We start from the raw sequence: 23286 nt of genomic DNA, 5'->3' as shown, positions 1-23286 counted from the left end.
AACTGTTTTAACCATCCCCCGAAAACAGATTTTTTTCTTTAAATCTCAAACTTCAGAGATTCCACAATCAGAACTTCCTTCTCATATTGCCATGTGGTCTGCTGTGGGCATCTGTCGAATGGTGTGAACTCTGCATGGGGAGTCTGGTCTACCCTCGAGGCCCATGGTTTGGGCTGCGGTGGTGCCATGCTGTGCTCAGGGGCCTTCTTTTTTGGAAGTCTGGGCTCCAGTGAGCCTTGGTCATGCTCTTTTATGGAACCTTGGGAGCTAGACCACTCTGACCCTCAGTCTCATTTGCAGGTTCTGGGGAGGATTAAATGAGCTCATGTGATATCCAGGTGACTGAGGCAGAGTCGGCTCAGGATGAATCTTTGCTTCGTTTTCATTAGCTGCGGAGAAGACGATGACAGCTTGGTGCCTCTCCAACTTTAATATGGGTATGCCTCTCTTGTGGATCTTGTTAAATGCAGGCTGGTATTCAGTAGTTCTGGGTGGGGCCTGGATTCTGTGCTTCTAACAAGCTCCTAGGTGACGGTGACGCTGAGGGCAAGGGTTTGGCACCTGTGTTTCTCCCTTTCCGGAAGAGCAGGATGTCTGCCGCACCCCCACCCGAGAGGAGCAAACATCCGCAACGTGACTACTAGGAACCAGCTTCCTGCACAGGCAAGGGACCTGTACCACTGCTCCCAACCATTCTGTCTGAGGCGCAGCAAGCCAAAACACTGAAATGCTGAGGTTTGCAGCAAAGAGGAGGTTTATTCACAGGGCAGCCAAGCGAGGACGTGACGTGACAATAGGTCTGAAATCTGCCTCCCCAAAGGCAAGGGGTTTTGGGTATCTGTGGGATAAAGAATAAAGAAGCAGGGCAGTATGAGGTATGGGGAGCGTGAGGAAAGGTGATTGGAGAAAGGTGTGCTCATCATTGTTCTGAGCTGGCGTAACTAGGCTACAGGCCTCGGCACATTCTCAGGCTGGAGTTGGGGAAAACAGGAGCAGAATGGAAGATGACAGCGTGTGAGGGAGCTGTGGTGTCCATAGGTTCGGGGTCTGACGTGCTTCCTCCTGAAGCACCGATGCCCATCAAAGCTGTAAATGGGGTGCTGGGGAAAACAGGAGCAGAATGGAAGCTGACAGCGTGTGAGGGAGGTGTGGTGTCCATAGGTTCGGGGTCTGACGTGCTTCCTGCTGAAGCACCGACGCCCGCCAAAGCCGTAAATGGGGTGCTGGGGAAAACAGGAGCAGAATGGAAGATGACAGCGTATGAAGGAGGTGTGGTGTCCATAGGTTCGGGGTCTGACGTGCTTCCTGCTGAAGCACCGATGCCCGCCAAAGCCGTAAATGGGGTGCTGGGGAAAACAGGAGCAGAATGGAAGAGGACAGCGTGTGAAGGAGGTGTGGTGTCCATAGCTTCCATATTAGAGTTACTGCCTGCCTGATCTGAGAGCAGAGAGTGAAAGTGGGAGAGCCTCTTCCTAGATTCTAACTCCTCTGAATTTATAGCACTGGCTCTGCCTGGCTTTATGACATATCCATTGTACGTGTCACAGAGAAAGAGCGGGCGGGGCAGGGGGTGAGGCAGGGGTCACATGCAAGCCCAGCTGGTGGCTTAACCCCGGCCCAAAGGCAAAGGGCGGGGCCCCTTCTGGACTTTCTAGTGGCTGGGACGTCTGGCTGTGGGTGGCAGGTGTTTGGCACCAGCTGGGCCACCATGCGGAGACTGTTGGGGACTGTGGAAGCCTCCTCCAGAGCTCACCCTTCCTGGGGACTGGCTCTGCAGGCCCCTCAGCCCTGCGTATGTATCGGCCAGGCCTTCACCACCACGGGGCCCAGAGGCCAGAGCCTGCTCAGACCTGAGGGCAGGAGGCAGCCAGAGCTTACCAGGGTGTGGGCCACCTCGTCCGGAGACCTCCCCAGCTCCTCTGCGAGACCTGGAGACAGGATCGCCTTCTCCAGGGCTGCTCAGCTGCCAGCATCACCATGAGCCAGGTGGCCAAGGTTTCTGAGCAGGAGATGCAGAGCCCTGATCCGACTGGATGCTGCAGCCCACGATGTCCCTTCCTGGCAGATAGGTTCTTTCTTCACTTCTTGTTTGAAATTTGGTAAAAGAACATTTAACCCTTGGCCTGTCCTTCAGGGTATATAGATGGTAGTGGCTTAGCCGGGATTCGATCCAAGCCTGTGTGATTCCAGAGCTTGTGCTCTGGACTGTGGTGCCTCCTTATCGTATATGCTTCATGTGTTACTTGTTTTTTTTTTTCTTGTAGTCCTTATGGTACTTAACCCTAAGTGCCATACCTGTAACGAACAGATACACTGCCCTGTAGGAGGTCTTCTTTTTTTCAACGCCTGAATTGGTCATCCACCATACTGTGTTCTAATCTCAGAAGATACAGGTCAGGGACCACCAGTTGTCAGCATGGCACCATTCCATATTTCGAATTGAGGCTTGAAGCCCGTATTTTCCCTTTGTCTAGTTTGAAGGATCCAGATATGTAAAGATGATATTCTAGATAAATCATGGGCTATCCTGAAAGAAATTCACCAGTGAATTGTTCCGTATGGATTAGAAGCCAGCTTCTCTGGCCTTCCTGGAGTATATCCAGTAAGGCATCTCATTCATGTCTAGAAAGCAACTATATCATTTATTGCAACTTCAGCGTGGAGCGATGTGTTGGTATAAAGTACGATCAACACAATTTGGTCATTGTGAGTATGACAGCTGGGTCCACTCTTTACTACACATATGTAACTCTAGGGATTCTTATGCCCAAGGGAGGAGACGTACTCTTGGCTGTCTAGGACAAGGGAAGCATGTGTTGTTATTCAGGAGCTGGAAGCTTCAGCATGACAGGTAGGAATTGAACAATCGTGGTCTATACATCACTTGACCTTGCTTAAAACTTGTTTCTTTGGCTTGCTTCATTGGAGTGTTTTCTCCCTCCTGGGCTGACATTGTCTGTTATGTATCACGCATGAGACATATAGAAGTTTCAGAACCCAAAATCATATAGATCAGTAAAGATGTATATATATATATATATATATATATATATATATATATATATATATATATATAAAAATCTATTGAAACTCACACTGGGCTTAATTCATATATTCCAAAATCAGTTTGACCCTCTGCTCATGAGATTCTTTTTATGGTATGTCCCAGCAAATCTGGGCTTCCATCCCCAATAAATTTTGGGGTTGAAGGACACAAAAGCTTTTGCTCAGACCTAAATTCTGTCTGAAAAAAAGGGAAATATTATAAGCCCTTTGTAACCTCTCCAAGAGCAGAAATGATTTACAGCTGTGGCATTGAACCATAATTCCTCGATCTCATTTGAGAAGAGTTCAGTTAGAAACAGTGTCTTGATTTTTGTTTCTTCCCTGTTTTCTTGTCTTGCTTGCCAACAATCCATTGTAATTCATGAGTTAGTATGGCAGCAGGCTGAGTGTTCCCTGGAGCTCATTAAATGAAGTGTTTTTCCTAAAATGACGTTTGTCTCCTTGTTTTCAGCCCCTCTTCTTTCCTCTGCCCTTGACTATAACCAGAGCTCAGCAAAAGCTGAGTGACTTTGTGCAGACCTTACTTAGGCTCAGCCTTTTTTTCTTCATTATTTTATTCATGGCTCCTCCGTTTCATTGTTTGCCTTCTCGAAATGTGTTGAAATCTTTCTGTGGTTGATGACTTCCAAAATATCTTGGCTTTTATTGGTTGATTAATTTTGGTATTTCTACAGTTTTATTTAGATATGGTTTCAGGAGGAACAGAAAGTAAATATATTTCCTAGTCTGCCATCTTGAGCTGAAAATCCCTGTGGATTTTAGCATCCAATGTTCCCATGGGAAAACACCCAACCATGGCCTTAATAGATGTAACACTCAAGATTTCAGCTTTTCTTGAGCAATCACTAAGGATTTCATATGTGGTCATTTCTAATGGGGAAATTATAACTATCTCATGACGTTGATTTGAGGATTAAATTAGATAATGAACATGAAAATGCTTTGTAAGATTTAAAAATCTGTAAAAGTGTTTTTTGTTATTATTTGATTTGTTGCTATTTCAGCTTCACTTGACAGTTGTTTATGACCTTGCCTATGTGAGAAAATGCCCTCTGGGTTATTTTTTTGAAAGCCAGAATGTATTTTTCAACAGCTCAATGGAACTGGCATCATTTGTGAAGGTTAAGGGTGAAGGGGTAAATGTTTCTTGACACCTATCACTTTACAGTGTTTTCAGGAACTAACTGACTCATGTATTCCTCTTCCAAATTTGGTTGAGGACCTCCTACCAGCCACATGCTTTACGTCAGGTGTTGGAAAGCATTTTCTGGATTTTAAATATCTTAGGCTTTGTGGGCCATATAGAGTTTCTGTAGCTTCTCCTCCTCTTTCCTCTTCAACAAGCTTTCTAAACGTGAGAACCATTATTAGCTCACAGTCCCACAGATCCAGGCTGAGAGCCTGATTTGATTCGTGGCCATTATTTGCCAATTCCTGCTCTGCGTCTTCACTGAGGAGGGGGACCATGTTTGAGTAATCAGTTCTTTGAATCAACTGTTGGTCTTCTGGGCCTTGTCCTTGCTCTCCTACAGTCTCTAATCAGCGTGGCATCCAGAGAGATCTTGTTAAAACATAAGTCAGATCATGTCACTCAAATTTCTTCAGTGGCTTCTTCACAGAAAATGCAAAGTCCTCAGAGTGCCTCCACAGACCTAGAAATCTGGGTGTCTGTTTCCTCTCTGACTGTTTCCTTCTCCTCTCCAATTTGCTCACTCTGTTTTCCACACGCTGACATCCTTTCTGCTCCTTGGATTCTCCAAGCCTACTCTTGCCTTATTGACTTTCTGCCGCAGGCCAGCCGCAGAAAGAGGATTTCACCGCCCAGGGTCAGAAGGGAAGGGGTAAGGAACTGAAGTAGCACCGACGAATGGGGTCAGAAGCCCATGGGTCAGAAGGCTGCAATGAGAAGCCTAGTCACCGCAACAAAGAATAGACCCCCGCTCGCCGAAACTAGAGAAAGCTCGCATGCAGCAATGAAGACCCAATGCAGCCAAAAATAAATAAATAAAAAATAAAGTATAGAATCTTAAAAAAAATCTATAAAGAATATTACAAGAATAGAATCACAGGCCAGTTTCTCCTTTGAACATGCATGCAAAATGTGTAAAGAGAAGCACAAACTATATCCATGGTATGTAAAACAATCATATATCAGAATCAAAGTAGCTTTATTCTTCTGGCAATGCAAGGTTGCTTTAATGTCCAAACGTGAAACTGATCCCAGGAATGAATTAGAGTGGGAGAAAAGTCATTTAAAACAGAAATCTTGGGACTTCCCTGGTGGTCCAGTGTTTAGAACATGGCGCGTTCACTGCTGGGGCCCTGGGGTCCAATCCCAGGTCAGGGAACTAAGATCCTGCAAGACATGAGGCAGGGCCCCGAAAAAAAAAAAAAGGAAAGAAAGCAGTCTTAACCAGGAGAAGCACAAGATCGAATAAACATAACAGATAACACCTTATGAAAAGTAGGTGAAGATTATGGAATATTCTAAGATTTAAAACAAAAAGAAACTTTTAAAGATTCAAAAGGATGTGACAAATATTGTACATAGGCCAAAATAAAATGAAATAAAATATACAAATGATGGGAGCCCAAAATTCCAGATGCCCAAGTCCTGTCTCTGAAGATTCTCATTCAATGGGTTCAGGATTTCCTCCTTATTTAAAAACCTACAGGTGATTCTGGTACGATTCACAGACACAATGTAAAGCTTCTCTTTTACAGGAAAGAATACCAGATTATTTTGTTATCTTATAGTTATACTAACAGGTTGTACTATTGACGGATAAGTCTGCTGTGAAAATGCACCCCCACTAGGGATAAAAAAGGAACTAGTAGTCTCTACTGCTACTTGGTGGCAGCACGCATGTATTGCAAGGGCAATTATTGTAGCAATCCAAATTAGTGGAACATTTTAGAATTGGAAGACGACATACAGATCATCTAGTCAAGCTTCCAACTATTATAGTTGTGAAAACTAAGGCCCATATAAATGAAATGATTTATCTCCAAAGAGCATTAGTGAAAGTATGAAATAAAAAATATCTCTGAACTTTTAATTTAGTGCTGTTTTTATTAATCTCAAGTATTAGCTTAAACTTCAGTGTGACAGATTTGGGATTGAATTCCTGCTCACGTTTACTGATTGCGTGTCTTTTAGTAAGTTACTAAAACACTTTTTTTTTAAATAGACGTATTTAATTATTTATCTTTGGCTGCCTAGGCTCTTCGTTGCTGTGCACGGGCTTTCCCTAGTTGCGGTGGGCGGGGGCTACTCTTTGTTGCAGTACGCGGGCTTCTCATTGTGGTGGCTTCTCGTTGTTGCTGAGCACGGGGTCTAGGTGCGTGGGCTTCAGTAGTTGTGGTTCACGGGCTCTAGCACGCAGGCTCAGTAGTTGTGGCACATGGTCTTAGTTGCTCCGCGGCATGTGGGATCTTCCTGGACCCGGGCTCAAACGTGTGTCCCGTGCACTGGCAGGTGGATCCTTAACCAGTGCACCAACAGGGAAGCCCTACTAATACACTTTTAACTTTGCTTTTCACGTATGTAAAATGGTGAGCCTTGACTGATATAGAATATGAGATAACCTAGCACTGTTCTTAACACATATATATAGTTAAAACTTTTTGGCTCTCATCCATCTTAAACAGCCTCTATCCTCTTAATAATGAATGTGTCTTTCAGCTAGCAGAGCACCCCAGAGCTGACCACATTCTGGCAAGAGATATAGGATTCTTTTTCTTACTGGGGGTTCTTTATACCTGATAGTTGAAGTGCACTTAAACATGAACAACTCTTGTTTATACTGTAGTAATGGATTTGATGGACGAATTTTAGAAAGTAATATGCAGGAATTGAGCTGCCTTACCCTCAAGAAATATAATTCGATAGTGGTGGCTAGAACGATAAACAGTGTTTGGACAGGGAGTCCATATTGGATGTGAACTTCCTGTACTCCCATTCGTCTATTAAGAATAAAGAGAATCCTTTCAAAATGTGTTTTAAAGGGCAGTTATTTCTTTCTGCCTCATTTAAGTTACCTGCAAGAAAAAGACAATCTCCTGCATCCTTGTTTAATAGGCTTTTAATATAAAGCAGATAATTTTTTGCAACATTTCCCAAACTTTTCATTATCGAATTGGCTGAGGCTTCTCAACGATTATCATTTCACAACAATATCTCCATCTTCAGCTTCTTTCAATGAATTGGCCTAATAGATGTGCCATTAAAACAGAGCTTCACTCTCAACGTATTTTTAATTTTGTATTCAAACAGTCTGAAGGATTCAGCCATAACAGTGAGTGGATTTCTGATACATGCTACATGATGGATGCAACTAAGTGAAAGAAGGCTACATATTGTATGGTTCCATTTATATGAAATGTCCAGCAGTGGCAAATCCATACACACAGAAAAGATTCTACATTCGTGGTTGCCAGGGGTTTGGAAGAGAGGGAAATAGGGAATGACTCCTTAAAATGGGTGTAGGTTTCCTCTTGGTTGATGAAGATGTTTTGCAGCTCGGCAGTGGTGATAGTTGCACAACATTGTGACAGTAGTAAATTCCACTGAATGGTACAGTGAATTGTAAAATGATCCAAATGGTGAATTTTGTGTTATGTTCATTTTACTACAATAAAAAGGAGAAAGAATTTGGGAAAGACTTAGAGTTTGGGAAACTAAGGTGAACTGGTCAAGAAAAAGACAGCTCTATTGTTCAGTTTTCTCTCAGCTCTCCCAGTGCATTAATCCTCAGCAAAAAGTAGGCTGAACTTGTAGATGATAGTCATTCAACACAGTCCAGGGAAAAGTAAATAAAGTAAAACCCAACTCTTCTTCTTTAGCACATGTATGAAAGCTTAACTTGCTGCTCAGCCACGTGGACCTTCATGAAGACGTTTCACTTTAGGTGTCCTCTACTTCAGTACTTTACTCACAGCTCATTCACACATGTAGGCAACAGCATTCCTTAATTCGATGGAATCTGCAGCACTGGTTGTGATCAGTCTCATGAAAAGAAAAGGAAAGGTGGCGCGGAAGCCAAGGGAAGAGATTTTCAAGACAGAGACGTTGTTTAAGATCTAACTCGGCTTGGCGGTCACAAAGAGAAGGATTGAGAAGTAGTCCCCTGGACTTGTCAACGGAGAAATCTTTGGGGGCTTCAAGGAGATCAGTTTCACGAGAGTAGTGGGGCAGAAACCAGATCGCAGTGTAGATGGGAGGGGAGAAATGGGGGGCAAGTCAAGAAATTGATGGCAAAGGGAAAGAAGGGAGGGGTGGATAGGAGGACAGGAGAATGGAACGGAGGAGAGCATTTCCTTGTGGCTCTTTAATATGGCTGGGAGGGGCCAAAAGAGAAGGAGAGCGTGAAGATGTAGGAAGAGGGGGTGGCATCCCGAGCCCAAGGAGGACTGGCGCCTGTCTTCAGCTCCCACCAGCTGGATGGTCCCTCCCTCTAGCTTTCCACATAGGCTGTGGAAGTTGCCCCTTGCCTCCTTGGATCAGCTGCCCTGGATTCTTTTGTCCTTTTCTTATTTCTCAGCACATCTGGGTCATACGTTATGTGAAGACAAACAAATCACCACTGATGCTTAATTTTCTTGAAAAATCCCCCAGGCAGGTACCATTTTGGAGAACTACCTATTGTGCCTCAGCAAGCCAAAGTAGCCCATTTTTCCTCTCTCATTGGGAGAGATTGCTGTTTCTTGGAGAACCTGATGAAGAGGGTGACTTGCGCTTAGGAATAACGTTGCTTGAAAAGTGCAAAAGGTGAGGTAGTTTGGCTCTGAGGGGCCTCTGAGGCCTGAGACTTCCTGAGAGATGGCAGACTCACAGCTCCCATTTCCCTCTGACCCTGGGCTATGAGCTCATCAAATGAGATGGTAAATAAAGTCACTGACATGGTTTAAAGGATAATTTTGTTCTCTCTTGTTCACTCAGAGCAAATTGAATGGAATTTTCATACAACATATGGATGAACCATCCATACGATGGGGCTTGACCATATCCTCATGGTTCCCCTTCCCTTTTCTACATCTGGCCCCTTTAGCTCTGCAGACTTAACCCCACACCATCAGTCCACAGAGTCGGTCCACTGGACGTCTCTTCCTCTTTCGCATCTGGTCGTTGTCGTCACCTTGTTCTCCACTACCGCCTCCTGCAGTAGCTGTTAGGTCCAGAGAGGTTGGTTCACTGTGAGCAAGTAACTGTCAATTCCATGGACAGGTGGAAGTGACTTGGCAGCCGGGATGCGCCCACCCTGAGTTCATTATACCCATGAGGGTCAAGGAGAATGGGGATGCAGCTGGTCTGCAGAGCCCCGGCAGTTCTGAGACACATGTTCCTGGATCCACACGTTGCTCCATACCCAGCCTTGCCTTTCTTTTTTCTCTCTCTTGACTCCATCCAGGTTTCTGCTCTCCTTGTCCCTTTGGGGAGGGAGGCCAGTACCAGTCCAGGTGTAGTCCCCCAAAGCTTCCTACTTCCAAGCGTTACGTAGGCTTGTATATCCACTTGCTTGGGTTGCCCTGGCATTCGTGCCAACAAGTTGAGTGGTTTAAGCCCTAGGCTCTCTTTTCTGGCAAGAATGTGCCTAAAAATCTCCACCTCTGGTTTGGTGGCCCCTAAAAATTCCCAGTCAGTTTTGGTGAGGGGACACTTGGTGACAGTGTTGTCTTTCGAAATGAGTAGTTCCGTTACCGACGATACTTTGCTCCCCATACATTATTTATAAGGTTTCCCTGTTTGTATGTGCAAACTATTTGTGCGTATATTTTGAGAAATACATTGTACAGGCCTCTTTTTTATTTCTTCCACACACCCTAGAGATGTCATAGAGGCGGTAAATGTGTCCAACTTTTTGAGAAATTGGAACAATCAAGACTTACCTGTATGGAATGCTGTTAACGATGTCAATTCCCGCGACAGTACCTTTCATCTGACACACTTAGGGACTGTTAACAGATTAAAAGTAGTAAAAGACGCGGATAGAGAGAATTTTCATTATCTTGTGCACTGAAATCTTGGATTTTCATTGGTTTGAATGGGCCTGAAAATGTATTTTTTTTAGTAGGGACATAGAAGCCTCTAGCGGTATTCTTAATAAAGCAAGGTGAGTTATAAGCAATCATCTGATGGAGGGTAAATGTACCACAGTCCAGTTTAAGAAAAATACAATATAAAAGTCTTACCATGGAAGAAAATCTTTATATGATCTTTTGTAAAAAAAAAAAAAAAAGCTTCAAGAAACATAAAGACATGACACCATATTCAGTTTAAAGTCAGTGACTTGTAAGCAAGGCAAAGCAAAGACAGTCTGATTAAGGCCATTGCATTGTTGTGGCATTTTTAAGGTCTCACCCATTTCTGTGGCCTTTTTAGAACCTAAGCTTCTAGGGCACAGGGAACTTCATCTTGACGTAGGGCTGAGCAAATGCACGGAGCATTTCTCAATAAGTAGGCATTAAATTCTTAGTCCAGAAGGGGCCTTGAGATGCCCTCTCTTTACTCCTTGGTAGAACTGTTTTAACCATCCCCTGAAAACAGATTTTTTTCTTTAAATCTCAAAATTCAGAGATTCCACAATCAGAAGTTACTTCTCATATTGCCTTGTGGTCTGCTGTGAGCATCTGTTGAATGGTGTGAACTGTGCGTGGTAAGCCTAGCCTACCCTTGAGGCCCACGGTTTGGGCTGCAGTGGTGCCATGCTGTGCTCAGGGGCCTTCTTTTTTGGAAGTCTGGGCTCCAGTGAGCCTTGGCCATGCTCTTTTATGGAACCTTGGGTGCTAGAACACTCTGACCCTCAGTCTCATTTGCAGGTTCTGGTTAGGATTAAATGACCTCATGTGATATCCAAGTGACTGAGGCAGAGTCAGCTCGAGATGAATCTTTGCTTCGTTTTCATTAGCTGCGGAGAAGACGATGACAGCTTGGTGCCTCACCAACTTTAATATGGGTATGCCTCTCTTGGGGATCTTGTTAAATGCAGGCTGGTATTCAGTAGTTCTGGGTGGGGCCTGGATTCTGTGCTTCTAACAAGCTCCTAGGTGACGGTGACGCTGAGGGCAAGGGTTTGGCACCTGTGTTTCTCCCTTTCCGGAAGAGCAGGATGTCTGCCGCACCCCCACCCGAGAGGAGAAATCATCCGCAACGTGACTACTAGGAACCAGCTTCCCTCACAGGCAAGGGACCTGTACCACTGCTCCCAACCATTCTGTCTGAGGCGCAGCAAGCCAAAACACTGAAATGCTGAGGTTTGCAGCAAAGAGGAGGTTTATTCACAGGGCAGCCAAGTGAGGACGTGACGTGACAATAGGTCTCAAATCCGCCTCCCCAAAGGCAAGGGGCTTTGGGTATCTGTGGGATAAAGAGTAAAGAAGCAGGGCAGTATGAGGCATGGGGAGCGTGAGGAAAGGTGATTGGAAAAACGTGTGCTCATCATTGTTCTGAGCTGGTGTAACTAGGCTACAGGCCTCAGCACATTCTCAGGCTGGAGTTTTCGGCCCTCTGATGGCAGGAGGTCAAAAGGCACTTGCCCAAGTGGAAGATCGGTGGTCCTCTCCACTCTAAACCAGCTCAGCCTAACCAGGCACAGCTGATTCCAAGTTCCTGGACGATCACGGGGCAAACATCTTATTGCTTATGCTACATGCTACTTGGAGGACGTGCAGGTGTTCAAGCTACCTTGATGAGTGAAGACGGGATTTGATTAATCATGACACCTTGTTTCACCTCCAGGCGAGCAGAAGAGAGCTGTAGGCTGAGTCTGGCTCCAGGCACCTGGAATTGGAGGCAGGTGGTTTAAAAACGGGCTCTCCCACCCTCTGTGTGATATTAGGTAGATAGACTATTGAACCTTCCTGTGCCTGTTTCTCCACAAGCAGCATGGGGACACTCAGAGTCTCTCTCTTGGGGGCTGTTATGGGGGTTCAGTGAGATATAGATGCATGCACAGGCACACGGGAGACACCCAGTGTGTGTTCCCTTCGTGCTTATTTTTATTAGGACACCAGTATTGTTAGAAGATTTCTGGTTTGGACAACAAATTAGATAGGTGGTCATTGCTATAGTTTATGCGAGAGCAATTCACATTGCCATTTGCAAAAAAGTAGTTGGTTGTCCAATGGGGATTATAAACATCCGTTTAACATGAGCTACTGAACAGATAGTTTACACAGTAACTACTTTATTTAAAATCAATTCTCTTTGTTTTCTTAAGCAATTGTTAACCCCCAATTTCGTGAGTACTACCAAGTAAGTCACTTGAAAATCATCTAGAGCAATCTATTTCACTTAGCAAGCCTAAAGCTATAGTTCAACCATTTTATTTACTGTTCTATCACAAAAGTTACTCTAAACAGCTATTCCCTGGATAAGTAATCAGCTAAAGCTAGTTTGACTGACCAAATCGATTTACTGAGTTAATAAGCCAGTTGTTTTAGAATAGGTCGAATGCATATTTCTCATCCATTCTGCATTAAACTGTTTCCCATTCGTACATACCCACATTCCTACTTCTGTGCTGTAGGGCTTAGCTGAACTACACCTGCCTTCAGTGAAACTTTTCTCTCCTGCACAATTGGAGATAATTTTAGTCTCCTCGTGACTCCCACGGGGTTACCTCTGTTGTGACACTTGACTATTTGGTGGCATATTTTATTTGAAAAAGCCTTCCGTTACTCCGGGCACGTCAAACAGTAAATGCTTTCTCTTCGTAAACCTGCATGACAGTTTTCTGAACTCTTCTGCTCTGGGCAAGATTCATCAGTACACCAGGCAAACATAGTGAAAGAGGAGACAGTACTTGTGTTGTATTCAATTGGGTCTTGATACCTAAGTGTGACTCTTAACCAAGGATTATGCAGTAGTTAAGGACACAGATTAAAGTTGTTTAGGGTGTGTCCTAAAGTGTCAGTGGCAGAATTTAAGTCTCTACTCTGGAAATTGTAGACCTGAGACAAACTACTTCCCTAAACGTCATTTCCTACATCTGAGAAAGATAATAGTATCTACCTTGTAGTAGACTGAATAATACCATTGCCCCCAAATGTCCACATTCTAGTCTCCAGAACCTGTGAATGTCACCTTAAATGGCAGAAGGCACTTTGCCAGTGGGATGAAAGTAATGGTTCTCAGATGGGAAGATTCTCCTGGACTACCTGGATGGGCCCAAATATAACCACTGGTGTTCTCGTAAGAGAGAGGCAGAGGGAATTTGTACTCCAAAGAGAATGTGATGACGAAGTTGGGGTTGCATTGATGTGGCCAGAAGTGAAGGAATGCTGGCGAGGAAACAGATTCTCACTTAGAGCCTCTAGAAGGAGGATGGATGGCCCTGTCGACTTCTGGTTTCAGCCCAGGGAAACTGGTTTTGGACCTCTGTCTTCCAGAACCATAAGAAAATAAGTGTGTTTTGTTAGAAGCAAGCACATTTGTAGTCATTTGTTACAGCAGCCATAGGGAACTAATGCCTACCTCATAGGAAGTATTTCTCCAATTAAAATGTGTGACTGGAAACACACTTAGTGGCATGTGTGACACACACTAGTTATGCTACCGTAGGTCGTTCTTGGAAACTGAAGCCTTGGTTTTGAGAGATCATCAAAACCAGTACAATGGTTGCCATGTTTCTCCTTGTTCAGCCTGGTGACCAACCCGGTAGAGAGAGCTCCATCCTTTCCCACAGGACCCCACATGTGGGTACGTAGAGGGAAGCGGTTATGTCTCACTTAAGGCACCTTTTTCTTTTCCTTTCTACTTTTGTCTTCATTAATCTTCATCCAACTGACCTTTCTAAATCTTACAGAAAACAAAACCATTTCTCCATGGATTCAGATACTACCCCAAGTTAATATTCCAACCAAGTTCTTGTTCTTCCGGGTCTCATCACCAGAAATTCCTGAGCCTAAATCTTCTCTAGTTTCTAGGATCACTCATTTTCTCATTTCTCCCTTCTCCTTTTAGTTCAGAGTCTTGTCAATTTAGTTCCTTCCCTAACCACAACTTATAGTACGGTAACACAGCAAAGTGATGGAAGTCTAGACGGTCTGGTTTTAATCCCGGGTTTTGCCACCTACTTACTGTGTGGCATTAGGCAAGCTATTCAACGTCTCTGGGCCTCAGTTTCCCCCAAAAAAGTGAACATTATGAATATTCCCTACCTCTAGGGTTGCCATTATGAGGAATAAGTGAGTTAATATTTGGTAAGCCCTTAGAATAGTACTTGTTATAGTCTAAGTACTACAGTTGTGCTTGTTAATAATAATAAATGAAATTCCAAGCGTATAACTTACTCAACTTTCTGTCATAACTTTGAAGTGTTGGTCTATCTGTTGGCTCACGTTGCAGGTAAATGAGTCGAGGCATGGGCTGAGGCATTGCTATCACTGGGTGGTGTGTTCCCAGAACTTGGAACAGCAGTGTGAAATGGGTAGTGGTTCTACTTGGAGACAGGGCAGACTGGAAAATGACACCCTGGGAAGGAGGTGTGGTGTCCATAGCTTTGGTGTTAGAAGTGCTGCCTGCTGAAGCACCAGTGCCGGCCTAAGCCGTAAATGGGGTGCTGGGGTAAAGAGGAGCAGGATGGAAGATGACAGCCTGGAAAGGAGGTGTGGTGTCCATAGGTTCGGTGTCTGAGGTGCTGACTACTGAGGCACCGATACCCACCAAAGGCGTAAATGGGTTGCTGGAGAAAACAGGAGCAGAATAAAGATGACAGCGTGTGAAGGAGGTGTGGTGTCCATAGGTTCGGGGTCTGACATGCTTCCTGCTGAAGCATCGATGCCCGCCGGGGCCGTAAATGGGGTGCTGGGGAAAACAGGAGCAGAATGGAAGATGACAGCGTGTGAAGGAGGTGTGGTGTCCATACGTTCGGGGTCTGTCGTGCTTCCTGCTGAAGCACCAATGCCCACCAGGGCCGTAAATGGGGTGCTGGGGAAAACAGGAGCAGAATGGAAGATGATAGCGTGTGAAGGAGGTGTGGTGTCCATAGGTTCGGGGTCTGACGTGCTTCCTGCTGAAGCACCGATGCCCGCCAGGGCCGTAAATGGGGTGCAGGGGAAAACAGGAGCAGAATGGAAGAGGACAGCGTGTGAAGGAGGTGTGGTGTCCATAGCTTCCATATTAGAGGTACTGCCTGCCTGATCTGAGAGCAGAGAGTGAAAGTGGGAGAGCCTCTTCTTAGATTCCAACTCCTCTGAATTTATAGCACTGGCTCTGCCTGGCTTTATGACATATCCATTGTACGTGTCACAGAGAAAGAGCGGGCGGGGCAGGGGGTGAGGCAGGGGTCACATGCAAGCCCAGCTGGTGGCTTAACCCCGGCCCAAAGGCAAAGGGCGGGACCCCTTCTGGACTTTCTAGTGGCTGGGACGTCTGGCTGTGGGTGGCAGGTGTTTGGCACCAGATGGGCCACCATGCAGAGACTGTTGGGGACTGTGGAAGCCTCCTCCAGAGCTCACCCTGCCTGGGGACTGGCTCTGCAGGCCCCTCAGCACTGCGTATGTATCGGCCAGGCTTTCCCCACCACGGGGCCCAGAGGCCAGAGCCTGCTCAGACCTGAGGGCAGGAGGCAGCCAGAGCTTACCAGGGTGTGGGCCACCTCGTCCGGAGACCTCCCCAGCTCCTCTGCGAGACCTGGAGACAGGATCGCCTTCTCCAGGGCTGCTCAGCTGCCAGCATCACCATGAGCCAGGTGGCCAAGGTTTCTGAGCAGGAGATGCAGAGCCCTGATCTGACTGGATGCTGCCAGACCATGATGTCCCTTCCTGGCAGATAGGTTCTTTCTTCACTTCTTTTTTGAAATTTGGTAAAAGAACATTTAAACCTTGGCCTGTCCTTCAGGATATATAGATGGTAGTGGCTTAGCCGGGATTCGATCCAAGCCTGTGTGATTCCAGAGCTTGTGCTCTGGACTGTGGTGCCTCCTTATCTTATATGCTTCACGATTTACTTGTTTTTCTTTTTTTCTTGTAGTCCTTATGGTACTTAGCCCTAAGTGCCATACCTGTAACGAACAGCTACACTGCCCTGTAGGAGGTCTTCTTTTGTTCAACGCCTGAGTTGGTCATCCACCACACTGTGTTCTAATCTCAGAAGATACAGGTCAGGGACCACCAGTTGTCAGCATGGCACCATTCCATATTTCGAATTGAGGCTTGAAGCCCGTATTTTCCCTTTGTCTAGTTTGAAGGATCCAGATATGTAAAGATGATATTCTAGATAAATCATGGGCTATCCTGAAAGAAATTCACCAGTGAATTGTTCCGTATGGATTAGAAGCCAGCTTCTCTGGCCTTCCTGGAGTATATCCAGTAAGGCGTCTCATTCATGTCTAGAAAGCAAATATATCATTTATTGCAACTTCAGCGTGGAGCGATGTATTGGTATAAAGTACGATCAACACAATTTGGTCATTGTGAGTATGACGGCTGGGTCCACTCTTTACTACACATATGTAACTCTAGGGATTCTTATGCCCAAGAGAGGAGACGTACTCTTGGCTGTCTAGTACAAGGGAAGCATGTGTTGTTATTCAGGAGCTGGAAGCTTCAACATGACAGATAGGAATTGAACAATCCTGATCTACACATCACTTGACCTTGCTTAAAACTTGTTTCTTTGGCTTGCTTCATTGGAGTGTTTTCTCCATCCTGGGGCTGACATTGTCTGTTATGTATCACTCATGAGACATGTAGAAGTTTCAGAACCCAAAATCATATAGATCAGTAAAAATGTATATATAGATAGATAGATAGATAGATAGATAGATAGATAGATAGATAAACCTATTGAAACTCACACTGGGCATAATTCATATATTCCAAAATCAGTTTGACCCTCTGCTCATGAGATTCTTTTTATGGTATGTCCCAGCAAATCTGGGCTTCCATCCCCAATAAATTTTGGGGTTGGAGGACACAAAAGCTTTTGCTCAGACCTAAATTCTGTCTGAAAAAAAGGGAAATATTATAAGCCCTTTGTAACCTCTCCAAGAGCAGAAATGATTTACAGCTGTGGTATTGAACCATAATTCCTCGATCTCATTTGAGAAGAGTTCAGTTAGAAACAGTGTCTTGATTTTGTTTCTTTTGTTTCTTCCCTGTTTTCTTGTCTTGCTTGCCAAAAATCCATTGTAATTCATGAGTTAGAATGCCAGCAGGCTGAGTGTTCCCTGGAGCTCATTAAATGAAGTGTTTTTCCTAAAATGACGTTTGTCTCCTTGTTTTCAGCCACTCTTCTTTCCTCTGCCCTTGACTATAACCAGAGCTCAGCAAACGCTGAGTGACTTTGTGCAGACCTTACTTAGGCTCAGCCTTTTTTTCTTCATTATTTTATTCATGGCTCCTCCATTTCATTGTTTGCCTTCTCGAAATGTGTTGAAATCTTCCTGTGGTTGATGACTTCCAAAATATCTTGGCTTTTATTGGTTGATTAATTTTGGTATTTCTACAGTTTTATTTAGATATGGTTTCAGGAGGAACAGAAAGTAAATATATTTCCTAGTCTGCCATCTTGAGCTGAAAATCCCTGTGGATTTTAACTTCCAATGTTCCCATGGGAAAACAGCCAACCTTGGCCTTAATAGATGTACCACTCAAGATTTCAGCTTTTCTTGAGCAATCACTAAGGATTTCATATGTGGTCATTTCTAATGGGGAAATTATAACTATCTCATGACGTTGATTTGAGGATTAAATTAGATAATGAACATGAAAATGCTTTGTAAGATTTAAAAATCTGTAAAAATGTTTTTTGTTATTATTTGATTAGTTGCTATTTCAACTTCACTTGACAGTTGTTTATGACCTTGCCTATGTGAGAAAATGTCCTCTGGGTTATTTTTCAGAAAGCCAGAATGTATTTTTCAATAGCTCAATGGAACTGGCATCATTTGTGAAGGTTAAGGTTGAAGGGATAAATGTTTCTTGACACCTATCACTTTACATTGTTTTCAGGAACTAACTGACTCATGTATTCCTCTTCCAAATTTGGTTGAGGACCTCCTACCAGCCACATGCTTTACATCAGGTGTTGGAAAGCATTTTCTGGATTTTAAATATCTTAGGCTTTGTGGGCCATATACAGTTTCTGTAGCTTCTCCTCCTCTTTCCTCTTCAACAAGCTTTTTAAATGTGAGAACCATTATTAGCTCACAGTCCCACAGATCCAGGCTGAGAGCCTGATTTGATTCGTGGCCATTATTTGCCAATTCCTGCTCTGCGTCTTCACTGAGGAGGGGGACCATGTTTGAGTAATCCGTTCTTTGAATCAACTGTTGGTCTTCTGGGCCTTGTCCTTGCTCTCCTACAGTCTCTAATCAGCGTGGCATCCAGAGAGATCTTGTTAAAACATAAGTCAGATCATGTCACTCAAATTTCTTCAGTGGCTTCTTCACAGAAAATGCAAAGTCCTCAGAGTGCCTCCACAGACCTAGAAATCTGGGTGTCTGTTTCCTCTCTGACTGTTTCCTTCTCCTCTCCAATTTGCTTGCTCTGTTTTCCACACGCTGACATCCTTTCTGCTCCTTGGATACTCCAAGCCTACTCTTGCCTCATTGACTTTCTGCCGCAGGACAGCCGCAGAAAGAGGATTTCAGCGCCCAGGGTCAGAAGGGAAGGGGTAAGGAACTGAAGTAGCACCGACGAATGGGGTCAGAAGCCCATGGGTCAGAAGGCTGCAATGAGAAGCCTAGTCACCGCAACAAAGAATAGACCCCCACTCGCCGAAACTAGAGAAAGCTCGCATGCAGCAATGAAGACCCAATGCAGCCAAAAATAAATAAATAAAAAATAAAGTATAGAATCTTAAAAAAAATCTATAAAGAATATTACAAGAATAGAATCACAGGCCAGTTTCTCCTTTGAACATGCATGCAAAATGTGTAAAGAGAAGCACAAACTATATCCATGGTATGTAAAACAATCATATATCAGAATCAAAGTAGCTTTATTCTTCTGGCAATGCAAGGTTGCTTTAATGTCCAAACGTGAAACTGATCCCAGGAATGAATTAGAGTGGGAGAAAAGTCATTTAAAACAGAAATCTTGGGACTTCCCTGGTGGTCCAGTGTTTAGAACATGGTGCGTTCACTGCTGGGGACCTGGGGTCCAATCCCAGGTCAGGGAACTAAGATCCTGCAAGACATGAGGCAGGGCCCCGAAAAAAAAAAAGGAAAGAAAGAAGTCTTAACCAGGAGAAGCACAAGATTGAATAAACATAACAGATAACACCTTATGAAAAGTAGGTGAAGATTATGCAATATTCTAAAATTTAAAACAAAAAGAAACTTTTAAAGATTCAAAAGGATGTGACAAATATTGTACATAGGCCAAAATAAAATGAAATAAAATATACAAATGATGGGAGCCCAAAATTCCAGATGCCCAAGTCCTGTCTCTGAAGATTCTCATTCAATGGGTTCAGGATTTCCTCCTTATTTAAAAACCTACAGGTGATTCTGGTACGATTCACAGACACAATGTAAAGCTTCTCTTTTACAGGAAAGAATACCAGATTATTTTGTTATCTTATAGTTATACTAACAGGTTGTACTATTGACGGATAAGTCTGCTGTGAAAATGCACCCCCACTAGGGATAAAAAAGGAACTAGTAGTCTCTACTGCTACTTGGTGGCAGCACGCATGTATTGCAAGGGCAATTATTGTAGCAATCCAAATTAGTGGAACATTTTAGAATTGGAAGACGACATACAGATCATCTAGTCAAGCTTCCAACTATTATAGTTGTGAAAACTAAGGCCCATATAAATGAAATGATTTATCTCCAAAGAGCATTAGTGAAAGTATGAAATAAAAAATATCTCTGAACTTTTAATTTAGTGCTGTTTTTATTAATCTCAAGTATTAGCTTAAACTTCAGTGTGACAGATTTGGGATTGAATTCCTGCTCACGTTTACTGATTGCGTGTCTTTTAGTAAGTTACTAAAACACTTTTTTTTTAAATAGACGTATTTAATTATTTATCTTTGGCTGCCTAGGCTCTTCGTTGCTGTGCACGGGCTTTCCCTAGTTGCGGTGGGCGGGGGCTACTCTTTGTTGCAGTACGCGAGCTTCTCATTGTGGTGGCTTCTCGTTGTTGCTGAGCACGGGGTCTAGGTGCGTGGGCTTCAGTAGTTGTGGTTCATGGGCTCTAGCATGCAGGCTCAGTAGTTGTGGCACATGGTCTTAGTTGCTCCGCAGCATGTGGGATCTTCCCGGACCCGGGCTCAAACGTGTGTCCCGTGCACTGGCAGGTGGATCCTTAACCAGTGCGCCAACAGGGAAGCCCTACTAATACACTTTTAACTTTGCTTTTCACGTATGTAAAATGGTGAGCCTTCACTGATATAGAATATGAGATAACCTAGCACTGTTCTTAACACATATATGTAGTTAAAACTTTTTGGCTCTCATCCCTCTTAAACAGCCTCTATCCTCTTAATAATGAATGTGTCTGTCAGCTAGCAGAGCACCCCAGAGCTGACCACATTCTGGCAAGAGATATAGGATTCTTTTTCTTACTGGGGGTTCTTTATACCTGATAGTTGAAGTGCACTTAAACATGAACAACTCTTGTTTATACTGTAGTAATGGATTTGATGGACGAATTTTAGAAAGTAATATGCAGGAATTGAGCTGCCTTACCCTCAAGAAATATAATTCGATAGTGGTGGCTAGAACGATAAACAGTGTTTGGACAGGGAGTCCATATTGGATGTGAACTTCCTGTACTCCCATTCGTCTATTAAGAATAAGAATCCTTTCAAAATGTGTTTTAAAGGGCAGTTATTTCTTTCTGCCTCATTTAAGTTACGTGCAAGAAAAAGACAATCTCCTGCATCCTTGTTTAATAGGCTTTTAATATAAAGCAGATAATTTTTTGCAACATTTCCCAAACTTTTCATTATTGAATTGGCTGAGGCTTCTCAACGATTATCATTTCACCACAATATCTCCATCTTCAGCTTCTTTCAATGAATTGGCCTAATAGATGTGCCATTAAAACAGAGCTTCACTCTCAACGTATTTTTAATTTTGTATTCAAACAGTCTGAAGGATTCAGCCATAACAGTGAGTGGATTTCTGATACATGCTACATGATGGATGCAACTAAGTGAAAGAAGGCTACATATTGTATGGTTCCATTTATATGAAATGTCCAGCAGTGGCAAATCCATACACACAGAAAAGATTCTACATTCGTGGTTGCCAGGGGTTTGGAAGAGAGGGAAATAGGGAATGACTCCTTAAAATGGGTGTAGGTTTCCTCTTGGTTGATGAAGATGTTTTGCAGCTCGGCAGTGGTGATAGTTGCACAACATTGTGACAGTAGTAAATTCCACTGAATGGTACAGTGAATTGTAAAATGATCCAAATGGTGAATTTTGTGTTATGTTCATTTTACTACAATAAAAAGGAGAAAGAATTCGGGAAAGACTTAGAGTTTGGGAAACTAAGGTGAACTGGTCAAGAAAAAGACAGCTCTATTGTTCAGTTTTCTCTCAGCTCTCCCAGTGCATTAATCCTCAGCAAAAAGTAGGCTGAACTTGTAGATGATAGTCATTCAACACAGTCCAGGGAAAAGTAAATAAAGTAAAACCCAACTCTTCTTCTTTAGCACATGTATGAAAGGTTAACTTGCTGCTCAGCCACGTGGACCTTCATGAAGACGTTTCACTTTAGGTGTCCTCTACTTCAGTACTTTACTCACAGCTCATTCACACATGTAGGCAACAGCATTCCTTAATTCGATGGAATCTGCAGCACTGGTTGTGATCAGTCTCATGAAAAGAAAAGGAAAGGTGGCGCGGAAGCCAAGGGAAGAGATTTTCAAGACAGAGACGTTGTTTAAGATCTAACTGGGCTTGGCGGTCACAAAGAGAAGGATTGAGAAGTAGTCCCCTGGACTTGTCAACGAAGAAATCATTGGGGGCTTCAAGGAGATCAGTTTCACGAGAGTAGTGGGGCAGAAACCAGATCGCAGTGTAGATGGGAGGGGAGAAATGGGGGGCAAGTCAAGAAATTGATGGCAAAGGGAAAGAAGGGAGGGGTGGATAGGAGGACAGGAGAATGGAATGGAGGAGAGCATTTCCTTGTGGCTCTTTAATATGGCTGGGAGGGGCCAAAAGAGAAGGAGAGCGTGAAGATGTAGGAAGAGGGGGTGGCATCCCGAGCCCAAGGAGGACTGGCGCCTGTCTTCAGCTCCCACCAGCTGGATGGTCCCTCCCTCTAGCTTTCCACGTAGGCTGTGGAAGTTGCCCCTTGCCTCCTTGGATCAGCTGCCCTTGATTCGTTCGTCCTTTTCTTATTTCTCAGCACATCTGGGTCATACGTTATGTGAAGACAAACAAATCACCACTGATGCTTAATTTTCTTGAAAAATCCCCCAGGCAGGTACCATTTTGGAGAACTACCTATTGTGCCTCAGCAAGCCAAAGTAGCCCATTTTTCCTCTCTCATTGGGAGAGATTGCTGTTTCTTGGAGAACCTGATGAAGAGGGTGACTCGCGCTTAGGAATAACGTTGCTTGAAAAGTGCAAAAGGTGAGGTAGTTTGGCTCTGAGGGGCCTCTGAGGCCTGAGACTTCCTGAGAGATGGCAGGCTCACAGCTCCCATTTCCCTCTGACCCTGGGCTATGAGCTCATCAAATGAGATGGTAAATAAAGTCACTGACATGGTTTAAAAGATAATTTTGTTCTCTCTTGTTCACTCAGAGCAAATTGAATGGAATTTGCATACAACATATGGATGAACCATCCATACGATGGGGCTTGACCATATCCTCATGGTTCCCCTTCCCTTTTCTACATCTGGCCCCTTTAGCTCTGCAGACTTAACCCCACACCATCAGTCCACCCAGTCGGTCCACTGGACGTCTCTTCCTCTTTCGCATCTGGTCGTTGTCGTCACCTTGTTCTCCACTACCGCCTCCTGCAGTAGCTGTTAGGTCCAGAGAGGTTGGTTCACTGTGAGCAAGTAACTGTCAACTCCATGGACAGGTGGAAGTGACTTGGCAGCCGGGATGCGCCCACCCTGAGTTCATTATATCCATGAGGGTCAAGGAGAATGGGGATGCAGCTGGTCTGCAGAGCCCCGGCAGTTCTGAGACACATGTTCCTGGATCCACACGTTGCTCCATACCCAGCCTTGCCTTTCTTTTTTCTCTCTCTTGACTCCATCCAGGTTTCTGCTCTCCTTGTCCCTTTGGGGAGGGAGGCCA

The 23286-nt window shown here is 44.1% G+C and overlaps 2 long non-coding RNA genes across 2 annotated transcripts; one reads left to right on the top strand and one right to left on the bottom strand.

Annotated features, from left to right (window-relative positions):
• Positions 1 to 667: 667 nt before the first annotated feature.
• LOC125963364 (uncharacterized) lies at positions 668 to 22471 on the top strand. Its single transcript, XR_007475228.1, has 3 exons — positions 668 to 797; positions 11382 to 11903; positions 22457 to 22471. It is a non-coding gene; the product is annotated as an uncharacterized LOC125963364 (long non-coding RNA).
• On the bottom strand, positions 11325 to 12700 carry LOC125963363 (uncharacterized). Its single transcript, XR_007475227.1, has 3 exons — positions 12569 to 12700; positions 11750 to 11845; positions 11325 to 11422 (listed from the first exon to the last, which is right to left on the bottom strand). It is a non-coding gene; the product is annotated as an uncharacterized LOC125963363 (long non-coding RNA).
• Positions 22472 to 23286: the final 815 nt, after the last annotated feature.

The sequence above is a fragment of the Orcinus orca genome, unplaced genomic scaffold (genome assembly GCF_937001465.1).
Source record: "Orcinus orca unplaced genomic scaffold, mOrcOrc1.1 scaffold_402, whole genome shotgun sequence".
Classification (NCBI taxonomy): domain Eukaryota; kingdom Metazoa; phylum Chordata; class Mammalia; order Artiodactyla; family Delphinidae; genus Orcinus; species Orcinus orca.
This window is presented reverse-complemented; position numbering and strand designations above follow the sequence as displayed.